This window comes from Vidua chalybeata, chromosome 10 (assembly GCF_026979565.1).
Source record: "Vidua chalybeata isolate OUT-0048 chromosome 10, bVidCha1 merged haplotype, whole genome shotgun sequence".
Taxonomy (NCBI): domain Eukaryota; kingdom Metazoa; phylum Chordata; class Aves; order Passeriformes; family Viduidae; genus Vidua; species Vidua chalybeata.
This window is the reverse complement of record NC_071539.1, coordinates 6,347,753-6,370,739: the sequence shown is the minus strand read 5'-3', so window position 1 is coordinate 6,370,739 and position 22,987 is coordinate 6,347,753. Positions and strand designations below refer to the sequence as shown.

General features: G+C 39.6%; 1 protein-coding gene across 2 annotated transcripts in view; it reads left to right on the top strand.

Annotated features, from left to right (window-relative positions):
* TBL1XR1 (TBL1X/Y related 1) overlaps nucleotides 1-22,987 on the top strand; it is a 108,352-nt gene that overhangs the window by 61,421 nt on the left and 23,944 nt on the right. Inside the window, exon 3 of one of the 2 annotated variants that reach the window (XM_053951812.1) lies at nucleotides 8,026-8,093. The exons of the other annotated variant lie outside the window; for it this stretch is intronic. The gene's annotated coding sequence lies outside the window, so the exon portion shown is untranslated. The remainder of the gene's footprint in view (nucleotides 1-8,025; nucleotides 8,094-22,987) is intronic. 2 annotated transcript variants of the gene reach the window in all.

Below are 22,987 nucleotides of genomic sequence, written 5' to 3'. Positions count from 1 at the left end.
GTATTGTAATTGAGCAGTGGCTGACATGTCGCTCAAAACTCAAAGTAGGTTGTACTATAAATATAGTCTCTTGTTTTGCAATTGACATTTTGCTAGTGGGTGGCTAATTTGAAAGGAAATAGACCAGTGATCTAATATTAATAACTAATTAATAGTTATGTGGATATTTTAAGTCTATTTTTCTGCTTATTTATAGGCATCTATTATTCATCTATGCTGTGTATCCTTCTTTGCATATATGTTTAATTCTGAAACTTTTGCTTCGGTAACATTCAGGCTTTGCAACCAAAAGCTTGGTATGTTCTTCAAACCTACTTTTTGAGGATGACAGTTTAAAAGTAGTAACACTTCAGCCACTGAGGGAAGTCTCCTTCTTGAAGCAAGGCCTAAGAGGGAAGCCAGTGATGCATTGTCTACATCTCACCTGTATTTGTGAGTCCTAAATCAGCATCACTCCTGTAGGTATCCTGTGTTTAAAGTAGAATACAGAGCAGTTTCTAGGCTTCCATTGAAAATGTGTAGCTCAGAGACAAAATGAAGAGGAATAAAATAAGAGAGCATCTCACAGGCAGCTTGAGCCTTTGGGATCAGAATAAAACATGCATTCAAGTGCTCATTGCTTCTCACAGCATGTGTGTTACTATACCAAAGAGATGTGATGTTTTTGTTTGCTCTGATGGGACAAACATCAACACAGGGTTTTGTCTCTTCTACCTATTCCCCCTGTCTCCTGCCTTCTCTCTCACATTCATCTGTAAATTAATAATCTTTGTGATACGTGTTCTTTTAATGAATTCTTAATTGAATTTATAATAAGGTAGGAAGACTGTGTGAAAGATTCATTGTACTTTGTACATGTCTGATATTTTTAGATCTGTTTTGTCACATAGCCAAACATTTTAAAATGTATTCCACCAAACTCCACAGAGCAGTGCTGTGATATCTGTTAGCTGTGGAATTTGTGTGCGCTGTCTTTGCATCTCATCCCTCTTGTGTGAATAACTTTGCTGTGAGTGTTCAACTCACAGGGAACAAAAATTGTTTCCCTCTATCTCTAGAGTTTGCATTACTCATTTAGCTACTGTCCTAGGAGGTTTAAGCTGTGTCCTAGGAAGTGTTTCCTGTTGTTGGATTAAAACCCTGCTGCAGTTACCCGTGGAGCTCACCTGTTGGGGGAAGCACCCATGCTCCCTTCAATCACACGCTGCATCTGCTGCATTCAGGTCTTCTCAGCATTTGTTGCAGGTGTGGGGAAAAGCCTATATTAGCAGCAGATGTGTAACAACAGGCAGATAACAGCTGGGGAGGTTGGTGTTCCAGGCATGGCTTGGGATGCAGGCCATTTCAAGAAGTGCTTGAGGTTGTTGTCCATTGATAAAATGCAGCTGGCAGTGTTTGTCCAGCTCAAAGGACAGAGCTGACACCAGTAATGCACTCATGGTGCTGAGGGTTGTGTGTGGGGCCAAATGAGGCACACGATTAAACGCTGCAGGACACATCAGGTTTGGTTTCTCTGATTTCTCTAATTTCAGAGTCAGTTTGAAGCATGTTGGAAATGACTGTCAGGGGGGTGTTTTGAAGTTTTTGTCCCTGTATATTTTTCTGATTATTTTTGTGTGACAGTTCATGTTTTTATTTTCAGTTCCCTGTGACTCAGGGAATCTTTTCTCTATGTATATGCTTATTGCAGGCAGTATTTAATATAGTCCTGTTGATTCTCATGTAATAATGAGAACCCATCCAAAGGTGCAGTCTTAATCTGACAAGATTTGTAGATGTTTTGTAATTCTCTAGCAATAAAAAAAAAAACTCTTAATACTTAAAAAATTGCAAAAATTCTCTTGTATTTCATGTTTTTACATGGTGTTAGGTTGTAGGTTTGATTTGATGATCTCAGAGGTCTTTTCCAACCTAAATGATTCTGTGACAACTTCAGTGTTTTCTCCTCTGTAAAAAGCATATCTGCACCTGGGCAATCCTGCTTGCCCTTGTAATATTTACTTGCTAACCTTTTGTATTAAAAAATGTAAACTATGTTTGTCAAATAATATAGCAGGTCACAACACTTCAGGCATCTTAAAAATTACCTGTCAGTCCTGGTAGTGCACTGGAAGTGTCTGCCAGACACTGGAAATGTGAGCAATGGTTCCTGTGCAAGGTTCTTGTGTCTTGAGCTGCTTCTGATCTACCAGTAAATTCAAGGAACTTCGTATCTGGTTGTGAGCAGGAGCAATAGACAGTTCATGTGTTGGAAGTAAACAAGTGAAGTTCATGAGTGACTCTCACACATACGTGAGTTTTGAAGTATGGACTTTTTTAATGGCTGGGATCCTTGTTTGGTTTGGATGTATAGACTTGGAATACAGTCTTTCATCTGAATGGATTTTTGACTGTTTTTGCTTTAGTTTCTCTTATGTTCCATAAGTGTCTCGTTAGTGCTGCTTTGGTGTTTATAGGTTTTGAGGTGGTGTTTTCAAACACACAATTTTCTGAGTAGCACCACAAATAATTGTCCTTTTGCAAACATTTTTTTCCCTCCTGTCATATTATTAAAGACCCATTGAGTCTGAAAATTAAGTAATGTAGCTTCCCACAAGCATGCATATTTTTCAGTGTAATTGGAAGATGTTTTGGATTATTGTCTTTAGGCCTGTGGAGCCAAGAACCCAATTATAGGCATGGTTAGAAGGCAGTCGTGTGCGTTAGTCAGATCATAACAAGATTCCAATAATGTAAAATTGCTGCACGACAAATTAGTTTGTATAGTTTTGACAGTTGTTGCCTTTAATAAACTAAATTATAAAGCAATACACAGCTGCAACACTTGCGAAATGGAAGAAAAATTGACTCTTATTTCCCTGTCAAAATCTTTTCCACACAGCAGGACCGTGGGCATGCGTAGGTCTGGTTTGAGTTGTTCAGTGGACCTTGTGAATCCATCTGTCCCAAGATGATTTTCTCTGTGAGTAGATGAGAGACAGGTTACAAGAGCTACATTTAAGACTTTAAGAAGGTCAGGCACCTACTTTTTACTGTTAGTGCTGGCAGATGTAGTCACATTCTTTGGGCTGACACTTCTAAAGCTAAGATTTGGGAGGTTAATTGTATTTTATGGATAAATGGTGACTAGATTAATGTTGTCTGCTTATTTTCATTACAAACCTGAGCTCAAGTCTCCTGGCAGAGTGCAGGAGCCATCGATGTGGTAACTCCTTGTACCGATTGAATTGGATCTCTGAAGTCCAAGAACCTGTTGTCCCCCGGAGTATGGTGTTAATAAAGCACTATAAAACAAAGCAAAAATCTGCTACGTTCTAGCAATCAGGCTATTCAAGCTTTGTTACTCTTTTCTGTCCTGAGCTGTGTTCCAGCTGCAGATTTGAGAACCACTGTGACTGCCAAAGTGACATTTGTATCTATGCTGACAAGTCTCCATTTTAGTGATATGGACTTTAATTAAATATGACATAATTATGATACAACCTGCTTCTGGTCCAGTTTAGGACCAAGTCCCATTGTTTTTACATGCCTTTCCAAGCAAATTAAAGCCCAGTTTGAGGTATGTCCTCCATCCCAGCTACATGATACCCATTCAAAAGCAAGGGAGACTCCAGCATTACATGGTCACTCCCTGCAGTTTGGAGCTTTCCTTTTCACAGTCCAAGAGCAGCGAGGGCAGACCTTATTTCTGAGTGTCCTTGGCTGCTGTCGCTTGCGGTGTTTCAGCTCTTGCACTTCTCTCCTGGGAGAACATGATGGCACTGACTTAATGGGGGTAAATGGGAAGATGAAGGCTGCTCGTTTTCGGTGCGTGGTGAGGGTGAATCTGGTCATGAATTCAGAGGCAGGCATGAAGTACAGAGCAGCCTTCTGCTCTCGGAGTGCTGACAGTGATATTGGTTGATGGCGTTAAATAAAGCTGCTAGAGATTGTGTAGAGTGGCAAGGGAGAAAATGAGAAAAAAAAAAGAAAAATGTATTTATTTACCAAATTCTAAAATGGCAAAAGGGAGTATATTCAGGAATGAGAATGATGACCAGCTTTAAAGTGCTTTTCAGTGGCTTACATTTTGAATGGTGTTTTTCTTTTGGAAAAAGAGCTGCAATCTCCAGACATAATTTTTAACGAGTATGCAAAATACTGGCTGTAGTATTTGCAACACCAGTCAAGAAACAGTACTATTGGAGGCAGTCTTTAAAAATTAAATACTTCTGCCTTCCAGCTTTGTAAAAATGATTCCTGTGTTTGATTTTTTTTCAATAAGCATATCCTTATAAGACTTAAATGCTTTAGGCTAAATAGTGTGCATTATGGTCAGGCCAAAGAATTGGAAAATCTGTCAAATAGAAAGAATGAGAATTTCAGCATCTTATTTCCAAAATAGTTGTACATACTCCTTGCTTCCTTCATGTGCCCTTGGCAGTCAGTCAGCTATAAGACTTTTTGAGCACCATCGATGTGCTCTGAAAATCTCCTCTGCACTTCGTAAATCGTTAAGAGGATGAATTATGGAAATGACAGTGGATAAGGAAGAGAAGCAAAGATGCACATTCACTTGGGACATTGCCTTGAGGCTGGTGTCATTTGTTGGTTGGATGGTCTTTGAAATAGAGGCATTAGAGGGAATAAGTTGTAGCGAGCAGATCAAATATCTCATTTATAGTCATACTCATTGCACAGAAAGAAAACAACATCAAATATTATTAAGAGGTGGTCTAGTGGGAAGGCAGCAGTAAACAATACTTCCTAAAAGTGGGTAATTCCTCTCTCCCTGATGGGCCACATTCAGTTTATAAAATGCACATCAGTATTTTTTATGACCACATAGTTTATTTTTTTGTTTTGTTTTCCCTAACTACATATGATTTAAAATCAAAACAAGCAAAACCCTAGTCAGTCATTAAAAAAAAGTTACTTGTTTGTTTGTTGAAAAAAAAAAACAAAACTTTTGATTATTTTTGCAATTTTTAATTTAAAAATTAAGTCTCAATCTAACAGGAGTAGGGATTTTATTTAAAAGAAATACAAGAGAAGAAAAATCAAAAACTGTTGTGGAAAAAACCCCACCAATGGAATGGGTAAATGGGCTCCGTGCTGATCACGGAGCACGCTCTAGTGGCAGGTTAATCCAGCATGGCCTTCTTGGGTGCCCATCCTCCACCTTCACTAGTATTAATCAGCTTCTTCAAGAAAGTGACATTTTCACAGAATCTTATTAAATTTACCATTTCTGTTGCTCTCCAGTGCCAAAGCAAGTGCAATGTGTTTACATGTGGCATCATCATGTGTATTGGTGGTAGTGAGATGAAATTCCTGCTCTCTAATTAATTTTGCAGTGGGGAAGTATATGTCTATTTTTGCAGATGGTTTTTAAATGCATAGATATTTTAAGCTGCAGAGGGGAAGACTTCATGCTCACGATGCACAAATTCTTATGGAGTGTGAGCATTTTAGTAACAGACACAGTTGTTAAGCCTGCCTGTTAGCATCACATAAAGTGTTGGGCTCTCAAGCCTTGCACATTTTTGCAGTGTTTTCTGTTCTAGTCCTCTCCCTGAGGCTGGAAAATTTCTTTACTCCTTCCTCTCTTGTTCAACTTATTTTTTCTGTAATGAGACTGTAGATTTACAGTTTGATTCTCTTCAGATTTCTGAAATACACATAGATACGCGTCTTGCAAGAAATAAAAATAAAATGCTAAGTAAGTAACTATGAAGCAATCCACAGCTGAAGAGTAGATATAGTAAGGGAAATTATGTCCTGTAATTATAGGTGAGCACCCTGAGATGGGATTCATTTCATCATATCACTTGGTAGAAATAGAATTAAATGTGAAGTTTTTATCCTACATCCTTCACTGTATGTGAAGGTTTTTTTGCCACAAATTCTATTCACATCACTAACATAAATTAAAAATAATAAATATATATAGTCTTTAATGTATTGCAGCACATGCAATAATTTTGACTCTTATTCATTAATTTGAAACACGTTAAAAATATAATTTAGAGAATTCTCTGATGGTCTGCAAGTGCCTGCAGAAGTAGCTGACTATCAGGATCCATCTGAAAAATTACTTTTGTTGCTTAGTCATTCCTAAAAGCCCTGTTAAGTTAGGCCATGCATTTAATTGTTGCTGTTCCTTCAGCCCTCTCCATGCCATGGCTGAGGTAACTGAGCAGGTTTCTGCTGTTGTAGGGACGTTCATGCAATGGTGAATTTCTGTGCTCAGTGTGTTTTGTGTTTTCTGTGTGTGCTCTGTGGGGAGCTGCGGAGAGGAAAGGAATTCCTCTTAAAGCAGCTCCTGTTGAGGGTGTGGTGGTTCTCTGCTCTCCTGTAGGGCCTCTGGCTTCTTTCTCTTGTTTGGCATCATTTTGGGGGTAATTCCACTTATTTACTTGAGCAGAGTTTGTTCCAAATGAATGAAAAATCCTTAATGTAAACATAAAGTGTACAAGGTTCAAAGCATAAAAGTTGAAACTTACTGCTCTGTCTTGTTTGTTCAACCAGCAGGATCAACATCCCCTTTTAGTGACCTTTTGCACTTGGAGTTAAAATTTTATAAGCTTTTTAAACTTTGCTTCTGATTGTTTTTTCCAAATTAAATTTTAGCGATGCAGTTGGCATATACAGTTAGGTTTGTAGAAATGATCAAAGCAGTACATAATAGCCTAGCAGGGAATTAAAATTACATTAATGGAGGGTCAGGACCTTTTCACATAGTTCTTGTGAACTACTGTCAGTGTTACAAGGAGGACCAGGACACTTTTCCATTCCAGGATATCATGGTTTTGGAGATTTTTGTCCATTTGGCTGTTGGAGGCTTTTCAGGAGGGAAAGAGAAGTTTACTTGATTCTCCTGGGAATTTACACATGGAGAATGATTACTGACAAAAATACCCTGTGGTTCCCCAGTCAAAAGAGGAAAAAACATTTTCAAGTCCTATTGAGCATAGCAACAGACTAAATAGCAGAGGGTTTCTCAGAGGTCAGTGGTTGATTTCAGGATGATGGAAAGTCTGAAATGCTAAGTCCTGTTTAAGGCATGTATTGCCTTCCTTGGTTTTAATCCTAGTATTTAGGAGGTGCTTTGGAAGTTTTAGTGTTATTTGTAATGTATTTTGTGAGTCTTTGTAGTTGGTGTTTAGTACTTAGAAACTTGTTTTTTCTTTTCCAGCTCCTCTTCCAGAGGGTAGCTGTTTCACTATTGAGTGCATCCTGCTTCAAACAGCATATTTTTGATGTGTGGATTCTTTTCTTGTGGTGCCCAGGCAGTGTTCCTTTGCTTCTGCCTTCAAATCTTCTCCTTAATCCCTTAGTTTACATAAGATAACTTTCTAATGATTTAATCTGTAATGAATATTGGTGGTAGGAATCACCATGTTACACAAATACAGGATCAGTAATTATTCTGATCACAGGTGTGTAATGTTTTAATTTTGAAGTCACCTGTAGAAATTAACTTCATGAGGGTATTTTGAGGTGTTCATATAACTGGCTCTTTATAATTTGTTGGTGTGAAATTCAGCTCCTGAATGGTCACTTTTGAAAACACTGGATGGTTTGATCATGGCCTTGTGTTTCCTAGTTTTTATCTTCCTGTTGAATCATTTTATTTGTATTGGTTAAAACTGCAATATCTATTGCATCAATACTTACCCCTTTGTAAACTTTTTCTGGAGTCTCATAAAGTTCCCCTTTGTCAATGTGGACAGACAAAAAGAACAGAAATTCCTTTGAAGCTAGTGTGCTGTTCTGTGGTGGGGATTTGCTTTCAACTAAAAGAGTGAGAGAGGATAGAGTTGAAACTGTAATTTGTTTTTAAATAAACTCCATGTAAATAATCAAGGTCTCTAATTTTTGTTTGTTTATTTTCTTAATTAAACATATATTGTTTTCAGTAGGAAACTGAATGTTGTTTTAATTCTTTCAATAAAAAGACTGGTAGAAAAATAGCTTTTATCCTTTTTTCATCCTTTAAAATAAATATTGATAGAAACTATCATAATATGGTTTGTGTTACAGGTGGTGTAATACCAAGGGCTGTACTGCTGCCACATCACAATTTTGTGGGGTTTCAGAGAGTAGTTCTGGTAAGGACACTCAATGATTTATCTATTTATTTGTCATAAAAGTGGACTGTAGTTTGGTACAATTTAGTATTACGTGCATTTACAGTATTTGTTAGGTATCAATTTCTGCAGTTCACTGAATCCTTACATTAAGTGTTATTTTATTCAGTGGTCTTTGACAGCTCCTTTTGGAGCTGTTAATGTCTCATGTGTAAATCCATATTCATTTTGTTGAGCGTTGTAACACATCAATTCACAGTATGGAAATATTAATAAATAGGCCTTTTGTCAAAACACATTGTAAAAACTGTATTGTCTTCTTGAAGTGTGGAGTCACTGTTGCCTCGGTGTGTATCAGTTCTTAAAAAGGGGTGTAAAATTACTGTATTTTGACTGTAGTCTGTTTTTTTCAAGGGCTAAAGTCTTGTCTTCCTAAAGGAAAATACAAGTATATGGTTCAGAGGGCAGATATCCAGACTGTGTGCTGTTATTAGTGTCTTCTTAAATGTGATGTGCAGTCATGATTTTGCAGTTGTTTTCTTTAAATGTATGTAACTGCAATCCCTGTATCATTTCTTTTGATTTTGGAAACTTTCCTTACATATATTTTCTTATCTCTTCTCCGTGCATGGCTAGAGTTACAAGGGAGATGAGATTACCTATATTTATTCTTAGAAAGGGAAAATTCTTTGTGTACCAGGCCATCAGCTGCAATGCTCAAGTATTGCACAAGAGCACAATTGAGCATTTGTTCTTTCAGCAGGAGATAACTGAGACCACATTTGTATCTGTAGAATTTTTAATATATACCATAATTTAACAAATGTCTTGTGGGTGTAGCAGATGTCTTTTCTTTCCCCTGCAACCCCTTCCATTTATTTATTTATTTATTTATTTATTTATTTTAATTTGCAATCCCTTAAAATTTTTGGCCACCTCTATTTGTGTGCTGTCCTAGGTCATTAGAGGGCACTCAAAGACAGAAGGAATTTATTTTAACAAACCTTACCTTGCAAGTAGACCCCCACAAGGTAGAGAAGGATATTGCTGATGTTCTTTGTGGCCTTGCAGGGTAGTGTTGCACTGGCTCTGCTCCAACACATCACTTAAGCAGTTGGAGGTAGTGGGGCTGGAATATGTTTAAATATGCTTCTGGATTGATCTGTATCCATGTGTACTTTCTAAAAGCAAGGTGGAGTCCACAAGAACTTTCCAGTGGGGTTTTCTGGTCAAGCTAGGAAACAGATAAGGTCTTTGTGTGTTGGAGATACTGAGGAGAGAGAGGGGTGTCCTTGCTTGAGAAGTCTCTGGACTGGTAAGTGGAGGAAACAAAAGGTGTTGGAAGTTGTGAGTGAATAAAGACTGAAGCCATTTGCCCTTTTGCCATGGCATTAGGTTGGTTTATCTGAAATAATTGGGCATGGCACTACTCACTCTGTGTGATTTCCAGTCCTGTAAGTCCATAATGCCTCGAGCATGCACCACTCATGGATGTAGGCTTACTTTAGTTTCTAAGTCTTGGAGTGGCTTTCAGATTTACAGGAGAGAAATGGCTTTGGGAAGGTTTGAGTCGCATCACTCAAGAATGTTAAATGGCAATTCTGCAAAGTAAAAACATCATAGCTTTATAAATATTGTAAGAAAAGAAAGATGATGGGAGCTCTTTAGAGTCTGAGAAATACTGAAAATTTTTCAAAATGTTGTGAGCAATTTGTGCAGTACTTATTAAAGTATAATGTCATCTGGAGAAGTCATGGAGTTCTTCATCTCTATCATCTCTTTATTTTCAAATAATGCTCCCATTACTGGAAATGGGTGAGCAGAATTTTACGTGCATAGAATCTGTTTGAGGTGAGGTAAAGATAACCAAAGACGGTGAGTTTCTTTTTGTGAAAAGCCATCCTGTCTAATTTGTTTGACACTCAACTAGCAGAAGTAGTGACTGTGATTGGTGAATTCTGCAAAAAGCAGAGCAGAGGTCACTTGTGGGACAAGCTTCAGACCATTTCAGTGCAGCTGCCTGTGTAATAGTGGCCTGCAGTTACAAGACAGGGTGTATTTCCATCTCTGCTGATGTTTTAGCTTGACTCAGCAAATCTGGTTTTTCTACACAAAGCTGTGGTTGTGTTTCCAACTGCATCAGTGGAGGAGCATTTTAATTCAAAATAGCACCTTCTGCTGGAGGGGGGTCCTTATCGGACAGATGAGGTATTGTCAGGTTTTGAATAGTTTGCTTCAAAGGGGATTAATTAAAAAATTAGTGAGAACAGATGTCTGATGTTGGCCTGAGCAGTCAGAAAGAAGAGGAAATGTCCTGGGTTTGAACTCTTTATCTTAATTGGATCCCTTGTGACTCTCAGCCCATTTGATAAGAGTTTATTCAGTAGAGTCTCCTGCTTCTACTGTACAAAGCCAACAGCTTTAAATTTTAAGGTTTTTATGTATGGGTTAGGCACTCAGGCAAGTTTTTGCATGCAGCTTGGGAGGATGTTTCCTTCACAAAACAAAAACTTTATATACCACAGGCTGCTTTAGTATAGCTTTTTTATATCCCATGTGCTATACAGAAAAGCAAAATAGTGTTCTTTTATACTACTTCTAAATGTGTTTCTGAATGTCATTATAAATTCTTGTACAGGTGTGTTCAGGCTCCTTTTACCAGTTAGACCTTCTGTAGAGTGCCAAATTAGCAAGAGGAACATTTGGTATGCTGCTTTAATCTTCTCAGATCAACAATGCAATTACTTCTAGAGATGCAGGTGACTTTGCAATGTGTAGGAGCTGTCTGGGGCTGTGTTATGGCAGGCACAATCTTCCAATCTCTGGGAATTTTTCCTTTTCAGTAGTATAAATATGCCTTTAGACTTAAGCACTGATGAAGTATCAGAACTTGGCATTTATTCAAAGCTGTCCTTAGTGTGGGATAATTTGAGTTAGGCAAAATATTCCAATTTCTACAGGCAAGGAAAGAAGCTTGTTTTTATTTTTCAGAGCTTTCTGTGAAAGAAAAGACTTGTCTTGATGATTCAGATATTGGAACAGGTCCCAGTAAGAAAAAAAAGGTATATTGCAGGCTATGGAAAATCTGGTCAAGGAAGCTGATGACACTGACAGTGTCGTGTGCCTCTTCCATGTATTACAGGCATATCACTTCAGCATACATGCTATTCTTAATATTCTGTCAAAAGACCCTTGGTACAGCTTCATTTTGAGGAAAAAAAAGCAGATGCTGAACGCAGAAGGGGGGATCAACTTAATGTCTAGGCAATTTTTGGAGGCACGAGTGAGTTTTTCATCAAATATATATATATGCTTGAAGGGAAAAATCAATACAACTTCTTATTGAACTTTGGGTATAGCTAATATAGATGGAGATGTCTCTGCCAAAATACACAGCACTAATACCTAGACAGTACAGGTTTTGCTTATTAAAAGCTCTAGTCAGATTTGAGGTATGGTACAAGGTAGGACGTAGGGATGCAGAGATGGAGTGTCTGCATTGAGGGTGGTTCCTGTAGCAGAAACTGAAAATTGTATAAATTAAGGGAAGAGATACTTGCAGGCTTGGAAAACAATCTGTCCCTTGTTGTAGAGTTCCTGAGGGAGCTCTGTGTGTTTGTCAGAGCTGCCTGAGTGCCCACCAGGGTCTCGTGTTGTGAGGAGTGTCCAGTCCCACAGGGGGACTGGACCGAGGGTCACTGCACTGCCCCTCTCGTCCCTTGCTTGTCACCTCACTGCCTCCTGAGCCCTGAAGGGACTGTGATGACAGAATGCTGGCCCGGGAATGCCCAGTCTTTCATTTTGTAAAAGTAAAGCAGCACCCTGCCCTAATGACTGACCCCTGTGGCCTCTACCCCACCTGAGGGCCACCTTTTCCAGGCTGTCTCAGGAACACACTCCTCCCTCCCTCCCTCCTGCCTCGGCAGCTCTGAGATGTTGCTGGGGTTGCTGTTGCTTTATTCCTCTATTGCTTCATGATAGACCACACCAGTATTGCAGATAGGCATACAGAGCAGTGAAAAAGGAGATGGGAATTTTTACATTGGTCTCACATTGCTGATATTCCGGGTTGAGATGGAAAATGGGATGAGCACAGTGACGATGCTGTGTCACTGCCTAGGACAATGAGTCAGGGCTGTCTGCAGCTGCAGTCACTCGTGTTCTGAGTGGCCATGCCCACTGAATCTGGCAGGGCTAGGTCATGGGTATTCCTTCCCTAATATTTGATTTAAGTTATCAAAGAAGAAGAGCTCTGCCTCTTTGAATACCCAAAATAATGTTTGTCAGACACCGTTTGTTTCTTAAGTTCTTACATGGCTTTTGAGAGATGGGTCTTGGTAGGAAATAGCCACAAAAGGCAAGAACTCCACATCCTGTTCTTTGTTAGAAATAATTCTGATATGGCATCTAAGTGATCTAGGAGCTTCTGGAAAATTTAGCTGCCTAATTTCAAATTTCACCTGAAATTAAATCTTGAGGTGCCAAAGTGAATAAAGTTGGTTTCTGATCCACTTCATAAACTTTGAAGTTTATCTTTTTTTCTAAGATAAATTTGTAAGTGTTAAATTAATTTTAATTAGTACATTTTTTTTTTTAATGAGGAACATCTGACTTAATATTTTTTGCCTGCTAATTGGTCTTTAATTGTTGAAAAAAAAATCCTAGGTGAAGACGGTTTCGTACTGCCCTTTTGCACCTGATGTTGTTTGCACTGGTAACTGATTTCTGTCATTTGTCCTCAGACACTGCAGTTTGATTTTTCCTGAACAAAAAATGTGCTGTAGTTCTAAGATGGCTTCTTAAAGACTCAGAGCTGTGGTTTGCACTTTTTCATACTAGTGCTGCTTTTGGTTTTATTTAAGAATAAGATGGTGTTGTAGGTGGCACTGGTGTAGTGGTATGAGGAAAAGAGGCTTTTTTTTTTGCAGATTAGCAGCCAGTAGGGCAGGGATAGTGCAGCAGTGTGGGAGTAGACATGGCTCTTGGAGGTTCACACCTCTTCTGGTTTTGCATTCATGTGACCAGTTGCAGAAACACGTTATCTGGGACTTTTGGTTTGGCAAAAACTGGGGGGGGTTTCCCACTTTTTTCCAAGATCCTGCACTCATAATGGTTGTTTACCTGCAGATTCCTACAGGCTCATTTCAGGCTGCTTTAGTGAACAGAGGTGGATGTGAAACTGCTTGGGCAAAGCAAAGAGTTGAGTTTTTAATCTGAGAGTAAACTTTCTTAAGCTTTCTTTAGAACTCCATTCATGCATAATGCTGCAGTCAGTTGTGAGTTACACGTCTTTAAATCTCTTGAGGTGAACATATTGGGGCTAGAAGAACTTGTCATTTTACATTTAATATATTCCAGGCTTTAGGATATGTTTCATGGCTGTGGAAAAGTTTGAATACTAAATATGATGTTAGCCTATATTTCCGATACCAAATTCTGCTGGCAACTGCATTAGATTTTTAGCATATTTAATATCTGGGTGAATGGAAAAAAGCTTGTTTAAAATGCAGTGTATTTGTGCTATTAATGTTCACAAGTACCAATCTGTTTGCCATTAATCTGCAACTCATGAGTAATAGTGACCATGTCCTAAGAAGTCAGAGGTATTCAAGGTTTTTTTTCTTTAAAAAATCCACAACAAACCCCAGCATTGTTAGTATAATTAATTGTTTTCCCTGTCCAAAGGGCACCCTCTTCTTTTTCTTCATCCCAAATTCAAAAATAGGCAAAGAAATCTGGCCTCCTCTTCAGTAATAGCAGGTTCTGATGTAGTTGCTCTTGAGCTGATTCTGGCCACTAAATGACCACTAAAGCTGGAAATTATCTTTACTTGTTAACAGTTCATATTTTCTTGACTTGAAATTTCAATAAATTGTGACTGAAGGATCTTCTCTATGTCCTGTGGGGTTGTTAGGTTGGATATTTTTTCCTTTTTCACCCCATTATGGTATTCCCTCACAGGGGTTTTGTGTTTCATCCTTAATTTTTCAGAAACCTGGGACTCAGAGCAGTTACTGTTCAACGAGACATCTGCCTCAGGAAAAGAATTGGCAGCTTTTATGCATCACAAAGGAATTTCAGAAAAATTATTTATTCCCAAATTAGATTCTGCCAGAGTACATAATTCTAAAACTTCCTTTTCTCATGGGAAAGGCATAAAAGCCTAGGCTTAACTATGGGGAAATAAGCTGGGTTTATTTGCGTTTAGAACGGATCAAAGCCTATTCAAGACCTGTTCTGTGCACTGAGCACCTCGTTACTGCCTCTGTCTTTTTAATATGTTTATATCCTCAACACTGCTGAAGCTGTACTGTGCCTGATAATCCCTGATGCTTTCTAAAATAATGTAGGGGTCAGGAAAGATGCTCACACACACAGAGAGCATCCTTCCACTCCAGGAAATGCTCCTGCTCCAGTTATGTGGTCAGTATTATTTACGGAGTAGTTCTGTCAACTTTTTGCACTGAAAATAATACCTGTCCAAATAACTTTGTAGGTGCTTAAAAGGTGAGATGAGAGTGTTCAGGCTCAGACCTGAGGGGCAGAGTAAATGAGGGAGTGGATCCTTTGTTGGGAAAGGTGTTCATGGAGCTGTCTTTGCCCAGACTGATGCGTGTTTGGTGTGTTTGGTGATGCGTGTTTTAATTTGGTTGTTCACGAGGGAAGAGGAACCAGTCCCCAAAGACCTGCAGAAATTTAATGTAGCTACCCAAGTAATAATATCAACCTTAATAAGCCCCAAAAATTGTGTTTTGGAAAAAAAAGCCTATTCCAGCACCATCAGGCAGAAGTGGCCACCAATGAGTGTTTCCAAACTCGGACTCCAGCAGAATTCACTGCTCTCAGAACTGCTGGGCATGGGCTGCTTGGATTCCCTGCAGGCTCAGCCTTGCAAGTCCCCAGTCACACCACAGAGCACAATTTGAAGTCTTTTTTTTTTTTTTTTTTTTTGCTGTTGATTGTGCAAAAATTCTAGATGTGCAGTCTGAAATCGGCTTGAGCAGGGAGGTGCCCAGCTAAGATGTTGTGCTGAGCTGTGGGCACCGGCTTGGGGCATAGAGGAGGTGCTGGTTGGCTCTGCAAACTGCTCTGGTCACAGTTTCTGCACCTGTCCAGGTGCTGGGAACTCAGAGCAGTGCTTGGTTACTCTGTGCAGGTGTCACTCTGAATCACCTCGAATTCTTGTTGTTATGGCAACATTAAAAAAACTTCCTTATCAAGAGTGAGGGAACCCATGCTGGTAAATACACTGACGTGCGTCAGACAAAGGCCTTTCTCCTGCAGGCTGTTCAGGACGTGACTCAGGGCACCAGGCTAAACAAACAAGGACAAATAAAATGAGCAAGGTTTACTTGGACTAGAAAACGCTGCTGTTGATGATGAATTGAATTTTTTCTTTTTCTTCAACCAGCAGAATTTATTTGTGCAAAACGTTAGCAACTTGTGTTGTAATGGAAAAGTAATGAAAGAAGGACATAGAAAAAGGAGTGACTGAAGGAGGTACAGATGAATGCTCTGGAGAGAAGATGGAGAGATGGGCTTAGGAGTGCAGAGTATGTGTGGGCAGTGCATGGTGAGGAGGTGAAAACCAGGGCAAATGTGTGGCCACAGGCTTGAGATCGGATGTCAGATGAAGAGATGAAAGCTGGAAGATGGATCACCAGCTTGGGAAGGGTAGCAAGGGCAGTGGGCAGAGGCTGCAAAAGGGTGACACTGCATGAAAAGGGAAGAGGAGCCCATACAGCCATATGAAAAAAACCCAGTCAAGATAGGGCTGCTGCTGTAGGAGTGTAGAAATACCTTCCCACAGCTGCTTCTGGGAACTACATCTGCTGTTTTATTACCAGCAGGTAGCAATGTAAATATTTTAATCATAACAAATAGAATCCATGCCAGGCTATACAATCACTAATCACCATTCCACAATAAGATTTACAGAACACACAAAACTCGCCCAAAAATCACAGACAGCTGAGAACTGACTAATTACAAAATTCTGCCCAAACTGCAGCAGTTTTCCATGGAGAAATAAGTGGCATTAGCTGGAGAATGAGTCTTGTTTTGTAAGCCGTCAGCATACAGCAGCAGCCTACTGAAAAACTGTGTCACTGTTAGTGCACCAGTATCCATCAGCTCAAGCAATTGATGTAGATGTAATCACTGTCTCTAATAGAAATAAAGTCAGGGTAATGGAACATTGTCACAGGATCAATGTCTCCTGTTTTGAAAATAAACCCCCTCAGCTTTGCTTTTGCATTTATGTACCAGCAGGCGACCACATCATTCAATTCAATTGACACAGTCCCTTAGAGCCCTCAATGATCTATTGTGGGAACATCAGGAAGAACATATTGGAAAAAATGGAATGTTCCTGATCAGACTTACAGGCCATGTTATTTAGTGGGTTTTCTAGCAGTGAAAATGAGAATAAATCAAGTGAGAGCAGAAACTTAGCACAGTATGGAGATTTTTAGCCCCGTTTAGCTGTTAATTTCTACAGGTTCTTGATCAAAAAGATTGAACCACAGGAGTTGTGTTTATTTTCAGTGGTGGTGTTCACAAATAGAAAAGCACTTTTGGACCTTGCCCCTCCCCTTCTTAGTCTCAGCAGAAGCCCTTGATGGGGCTCATTTTGACTGACTCAAGGGCTCTTCTCAATCTGTTATTTTCTCTGAATTTTTTGCACAGTTTGATCCAAGCGAGGTTTAATGGGTGTGCTCCCACATTCATCCATAATTAATTTCTTGCAAAGGCTTTAATGCGGCGCAGGAGATCAGCAGCCGTATAGTTGCATACTTAAAACCAGGTGCATGCCAAAAAGGCGCATAGAGGATTTTAAACAATGTTGCAGAAAAGGCTTTTTCCAGTTTTCACCTTTCTTGGACTTGATTCCAGCAGCTGTTCTTTGTCTAGATCCAGGCAGCATTAGCAGGCAGCTATTTTAGCACTTAGTAAAGCCATTGAACAATTTCATAAAGCCTTCTTGAGACAGGGTCTAAAAGTTTGATTGCAGAAGTCTGTCTTTATTGGAATTAGGTATTCCTGAAGGACTGTAACTCTGTCTAAAGGGACAGCCTTCTAATGGCCTAAGAATGGAAGCTGCAGTGCTTGTTTGATGTTACCAGTGTTCCTGAGATGCCCCTCTAATAAGGTGATTTTCCCTTTTTGAGGGACACATGAACAGATGTCTCTCCCTGGAGGAATGCCAAGCATTTGTCTGGTGCTTCCCTCTCCATTACAGAGATTTATTTAGCACACAGAGCCTGGAATTTGGACCTTGCAGGTCATCTTGAAGTAATCCATACTGGCCAAACCTACGCCAGTGCTCCCTCAGGTGATTCTGCTAATTCTGGTCATCAATCAGGACCAATCACTTTCTAATCAGTTCTACGAATGCCACATTTCCAGTTTTGCTGCCATAATCATCTGTGCAACGTGAGTGTGGGTAGGACAGTCTAACCCTGAAGGTCATCCTATCAAGCCACAGGTTCTTCCTTTCTAAAAATGCCTTTGATCTGGATTAGACAATTGATCAAGGAGCATTTCATAATGTTTAGCTATATTTCCTGGTGTGTTTTGATAATTATTTAAGTATTGATAAAGAGTGGTGGTTTAATCTTTGAACTACTATGTCTGGACAGTTTTCATTTAATCCCAGTTTGTCTCCATCAGGGAGCCTGAGCTCTACGATTAAAAATCTTTCCCAAAACAAGATGTTTGGGCTTGGGATCTTGTGGGGAGTCAGGGAGGGGTAGCTTTCATAAAGTAATCAAAAATGAGGCAGGACTTACTGCTTGAGGTTTTGTTGCATGTTCTTAGCAGCTGAGTTTGGCTTTTAAGTTACAAAGGAACATATTTGCATCTGCAGAAGGGTGTATCAGGACTAGCTCCATTTCAGCAGGGTTGTAATTGTCATGCTGGACAGTTGTGCCTTTAAAGAGCTGTCGCAGAATCACAGAATGATTGGCATTGGAAGGGACCTCTGGAGATCCTTTAGTCCATCTGTGTGTACTTTCATTGTTACCCAGAGAGTTGAAAAGTCTTTAAAATACTAATAAACAATATGTCTTTGCTACTCTGATAGAGGAAATAGGAGAAGAATCTTCCCCAAACATCATTTCTTCTCGTGTTGCATTGTAATAACGAAAAGGAACAAAAGGTTCAAGAAGCTAAAATGTTGAATAGAGTGTCAATACCAGAAATATCCCTGTATCTTTGGTCAGCCTGGGAATTTACAAAACGTGTCTGCCAAGAATCGCTGCAAGATGCCCTATAGCTGTCCAGGAAGATGTTTTCAGCTCCAGAAAGCACAGAAGTTTGCAGCTCTGTAGCCATAGCCCTGGAAACTCAATACTGGATATGCTGTCGCTTGTGTCTGTGCTGTCACATCCGGAATTCCAGCCTCCTGGGTCACACAGCATGGGACTATGGGGAGGAGATTCCGAGTTCAGTAATTAAATACTACTTTGCTCTAGGCAAAATCAACAAATGGGCTTCATCTGCAGCATGTTTTGTAACTGTACTCAGGACTGGGCTGCATTTTTCAGATAAGTAGACAGTAACTTACTTTTAGCCAAGGTTCTGGGTGATTTTGTGTTTTGTTTTGGGTTTTGTTTGGTTTTTATTTTTTTCCTTCTCTTCCCTTTCAGGGTTGTAATTCTTTTTCTTCAGAAGATTTCAGACTGGCTTTGTCATCTTGTATTCTTCATACTCTCAAATTGGCATAGAAAGGCAGACACTGTTGCCATAAATTAGGTCACTAAAACTGAAGTACACAATACAAATATTTATTGCCTGAGCTAAGGAAGGCAATTCAGATGAGGAAAGGAAAAGTGGTTTTTTTTGGTGTTCAGAAATTAAGCTATATTCCTGATGTTGAAAGCAAAGCAATGGAGTTAAACAATGAACATGAGAAGCATCTCTTGGTTTAAATTACTAGAAGGAAAAGTAAAAGCCTGATGATATGAGAAATCAGTAAGAAGGTTGATAAGATAGAATTACAGATAATTTTTGTGCAAGTGCACATGTGACATATTATTAAATCTAAAACAAAAGGACATTCAGCTAATAGGAACTTAGAGGCACAGGTAAAAATGCAGAAAATAAGAACACTATTTTGAGATATTACAGAAAACACCTGGGCATTTAACTTGAAAAATTATTTTCTTTTCATTCAGAATGTTAGAATTCCTAACTGCAGATCATCAGATAGTAGGAAAACTTTATTAAGGGTTCAGTTGTACTGTGTCCAATACAATATTGGCCCCCATTGCTCACGTGAAGATGTGAAAGAGCAAATAGGAGTGTTTAGACCAAGTAGTTGGTACACTTGAAGAAAAGTCAACCTTTTTTATTTCTTTTTACTGTGTGACAAAATGTTCATTTTGATTGAAATTGGTGTCAAATTCTGATGCAGAGGATGTACAACACGAGTCGTAGACTGCACGCTTGATATAAAGGAACCACTAATTAATTTTCTGAGTTTTCCTTTATAAAACATTTCTAAAGGGCTGTGCAGAACTATTCTTTGGATGTAAACTTAGGAATTACTTCAGCCATTGGGGATGGATCCACCGTGTCTCAGGGAAGAGCATTTGGAGAAAGCTTTAGGAGAACAGCAGCCACAAGGAATGGTGTTTTGTGGTTTAAATCTCCAGTTCTGTAACCTGTGGTGGCTTTGGTATCTGAATGAAATCCTGCTGAAACCTCACACATCCAGGAGTTCGCCGGGTCTGAGTGGCTGGATTGAAACAGCACCCTTTGCTCTTTTTATTTTAATCATCATGGCCATTAAAACCAAGAAATACTCTTAAGCAACAATTGATAAAATGTCTATGTGCACATGTGCTAGCAAAATACTTGTCTGGATTTCTTGCAAAAGAGGAAAAAATAAAAGCTCAGATGGCAACATTTTTGTTGTAGGGGATTTATTGTTTCTGCAGCCAGACTTCTCTTTTCCATGGGTAAATGTAGCAGTCTGTTTATGTCTGAACATTAAGCATTCTTCAGAGCTACCCAGAGCATTAGCTGCTCCCTTTAACATATCATATTTGATATCAAACTAATGATTGATATGGTTTTGGGGAATTATTATTCACAGCAGCATGTCAGGTTTTCCTGTTATCCTACCTATTGGGAATCTGTTGGAGCCCAGCTACAACTGCAGAAATATCACTTTCTTAGGCTGTTATTTGATGATACAATAACTCTAATTGTAGTGTAACTCCAGTATATGTTATCAAATGGTGATTAAGAGATACCGAGTAATAATCTGATGTATAAACCTTCTCTGTCAGTTCAGGTTTGTCTGAAAAAAAAACCAAACCTAAACAACCAAAACCCTATTAGGCCAGGAGTTATATCGGGTGGCATCTGTTCTCCAGCATTTGGCATGAACCTGGACAAGGAGTACAAAGCTAGCACAAACATGTGGAGTGGAATTATGATTTGTCAGAAGCACAGCCAGGTTTGCACCGTTGGGCACTGATTAGACAGTGTTGGTGTTGGTGACAGTGGAATTCAATCTCCTTTTTAATGGATTTTAGTTGTAGTTTTTGCTACCCAGGTATGAGGTGTATGAATGGTCCTCAAGGGACAGAGGTGCTGGGGTGAGACCTGCCCTGTCTGCCTTGGGGCAGGCACAGAAACACAGACACACTTCTGCCAGCTTGGGAGCAAAGCCAGAGCTGGTGTTGTCTCTGGGATAAAAAACCTCATTTCCTTTGGAAAAAGTAGCTTCCAAATGAATTTTTGTGTGATTCCTGGCATGGAATGAGTGGGTCAGTTTGTCTAAAGCACAGGTATGTGTCTTGTCTGCTCCTGACCTGTTCCTGAGTAAATCTCAAGGGTAGCATCTCTATACAGTTGACTTTTACGGCTGATGTGTGTTATGCCTGATAAATTTTGGGACTTTGGGACTTTCTATAGCAGACTTAAAAATTACCTGGTATATCTGGATGTTGTGCTGATTCTAACTGAGCAGGGGTGTTACAAACTGCAGGCCCATCCTCTGGGAAAGGAAATTAAACCTGGGAAGAGGCCTGCTGAAATGAACTTTCTTTTGAGCAGGGAATATCGATCCTGATGTGATCCCATGAGCAATTTGAGCATCTTTCATAAGCTCTCATGCCCATCCTTTTTTTTACTTGTCATGGGGTACTTTATTTATTTATTTAATCCTAGTTTTACCAGTGAGGAATCTGCTTTGCATGTGCTGTGCCTGCTCCAGGGCGCAAAACAAAAGTAGAGGCAAGTGGGAGAGATTTCCTTTAAAAGCATAATTGGATCTAAAACAGCAATGCGGGTGCATCATTCTTTGCCATGCAATTCCACAGAATGTTTTGAGGAAGACCTGGAATGTTTCTAAGGGCAAGGAAGAAAAAAGGGCCTTAAGGATCTCATCACATTTTTAGAATGGGTTTGGGACATAAAGCTGCAAATATTTTAAGATATTTTAATGGTCCCTATGCAAATTAGGCTACAAATCTAAGATTGCTAGGAATTTCATGTTAACGTCTACTTACTTTTGTCTGATTTTTATGTCTCTCTTCGGTGATTTAATTTCTGCATATAAAATGAAGAGCAATATTAATATCTATTAAAGTGTCCAAAATGAGTAGTTGATTGCTTGTGGAAATAGTGAATCTGGGGGGAATTAGCCAGCATTGATGAAGTCATTTTTTTTAGGATGTGGGGTACATGAGTACAATCATGGGTCCCTTGTCACAAACAATTTGAGGGCTGGTGTTAATTCAGAGTGTGTCAAAGGGAAATAATTATTGTATCCTCTTCTACTGTATTTTCTCTTTAACGTGACATTTTGCTTTGGGTTAGAAGGAAGGTGGTTTGCTGCTGCTCGTTCTTCTCACATTTCTTGTGTCACTTGGCTGTGGGATGCTTGTCCCCAGGCTCTGCCTGAGCCACGGGGCCTGGGGTGGGGGAAACACAGAAAAGACCTTCCCAGAAAATGTAAATGAGCGCTGAAAACATGCACAAAGCAGTATTTTGGGAAAACAGCAGAACCTTCTGCACCCTTTCCAGTTTCAAGCCCCTGATCAGGCAAACCCTGTGTTTCATGGAGCTGTTTCTGTGTTTTTCTGGTGGCCAGGGTGCCACAGCTGGTGCTGCAGTGCCACCTCCCGATGGCCGGGCAGGACCAAACCTTATTGTGCAAAACACTCGGAACCAGCCTTGGAAAAATCAGGCTTCTTTGATTCGGGCAGGGTGAAGAACACTTCTGACAGACAAGCAAAACGGGTTGGTTTTTTTTTTTTTCCTTTCAGCTACACAGCTACATAACAGGTGAATTGATGTGGCACCTCCATGGTTCTGCTTTGAGCGGGGAGCCCTCTTTATATAAATAATTCAGGACCTCTCTGTGTGACAAATAGCACTTTCATCAGATTTCTGTGGTTTGATCTATCGTTTTTGGTGATGCAGCACGATTTTGAAACTCGGTGACAGACCCGTGAAACAAATACTGCTGTTTGTGTGTGTGTATGTAATGTAAAAAAATCTTCTTTATGAGTCTCTTTAAAGTTAATTACCTCCTCCTCTGAAGGAAAATATTGTTCCTCTTCCTACAGCATTTTTCTGTAAAACACAGTCTTAAAGAAAGATAATTTGCTCTGCGTATGGCAACAAAACTTAGCTGAATAAAATTAGTATTTGGTCCTGCACATGGTGGAGTAATGCATGAAATGGCTAAAAATGCCATTCATTTTACATTCTGCTCAGTAAACAAGTCCTCAAAGTATGTATTGGAGTTTGGCAGGGATGTCTTGTACCCCAGGTGTGGCTGGGGCTGTGGAGAGGTGGGCTAGGGTTGGTATCAATGTACCTTCCTGTACCAGTCATGTTGCACTTAATTAGAAGTCATTGTCTTGGGGCAGCTTTTTCCTTTAGAAATGAAAAAG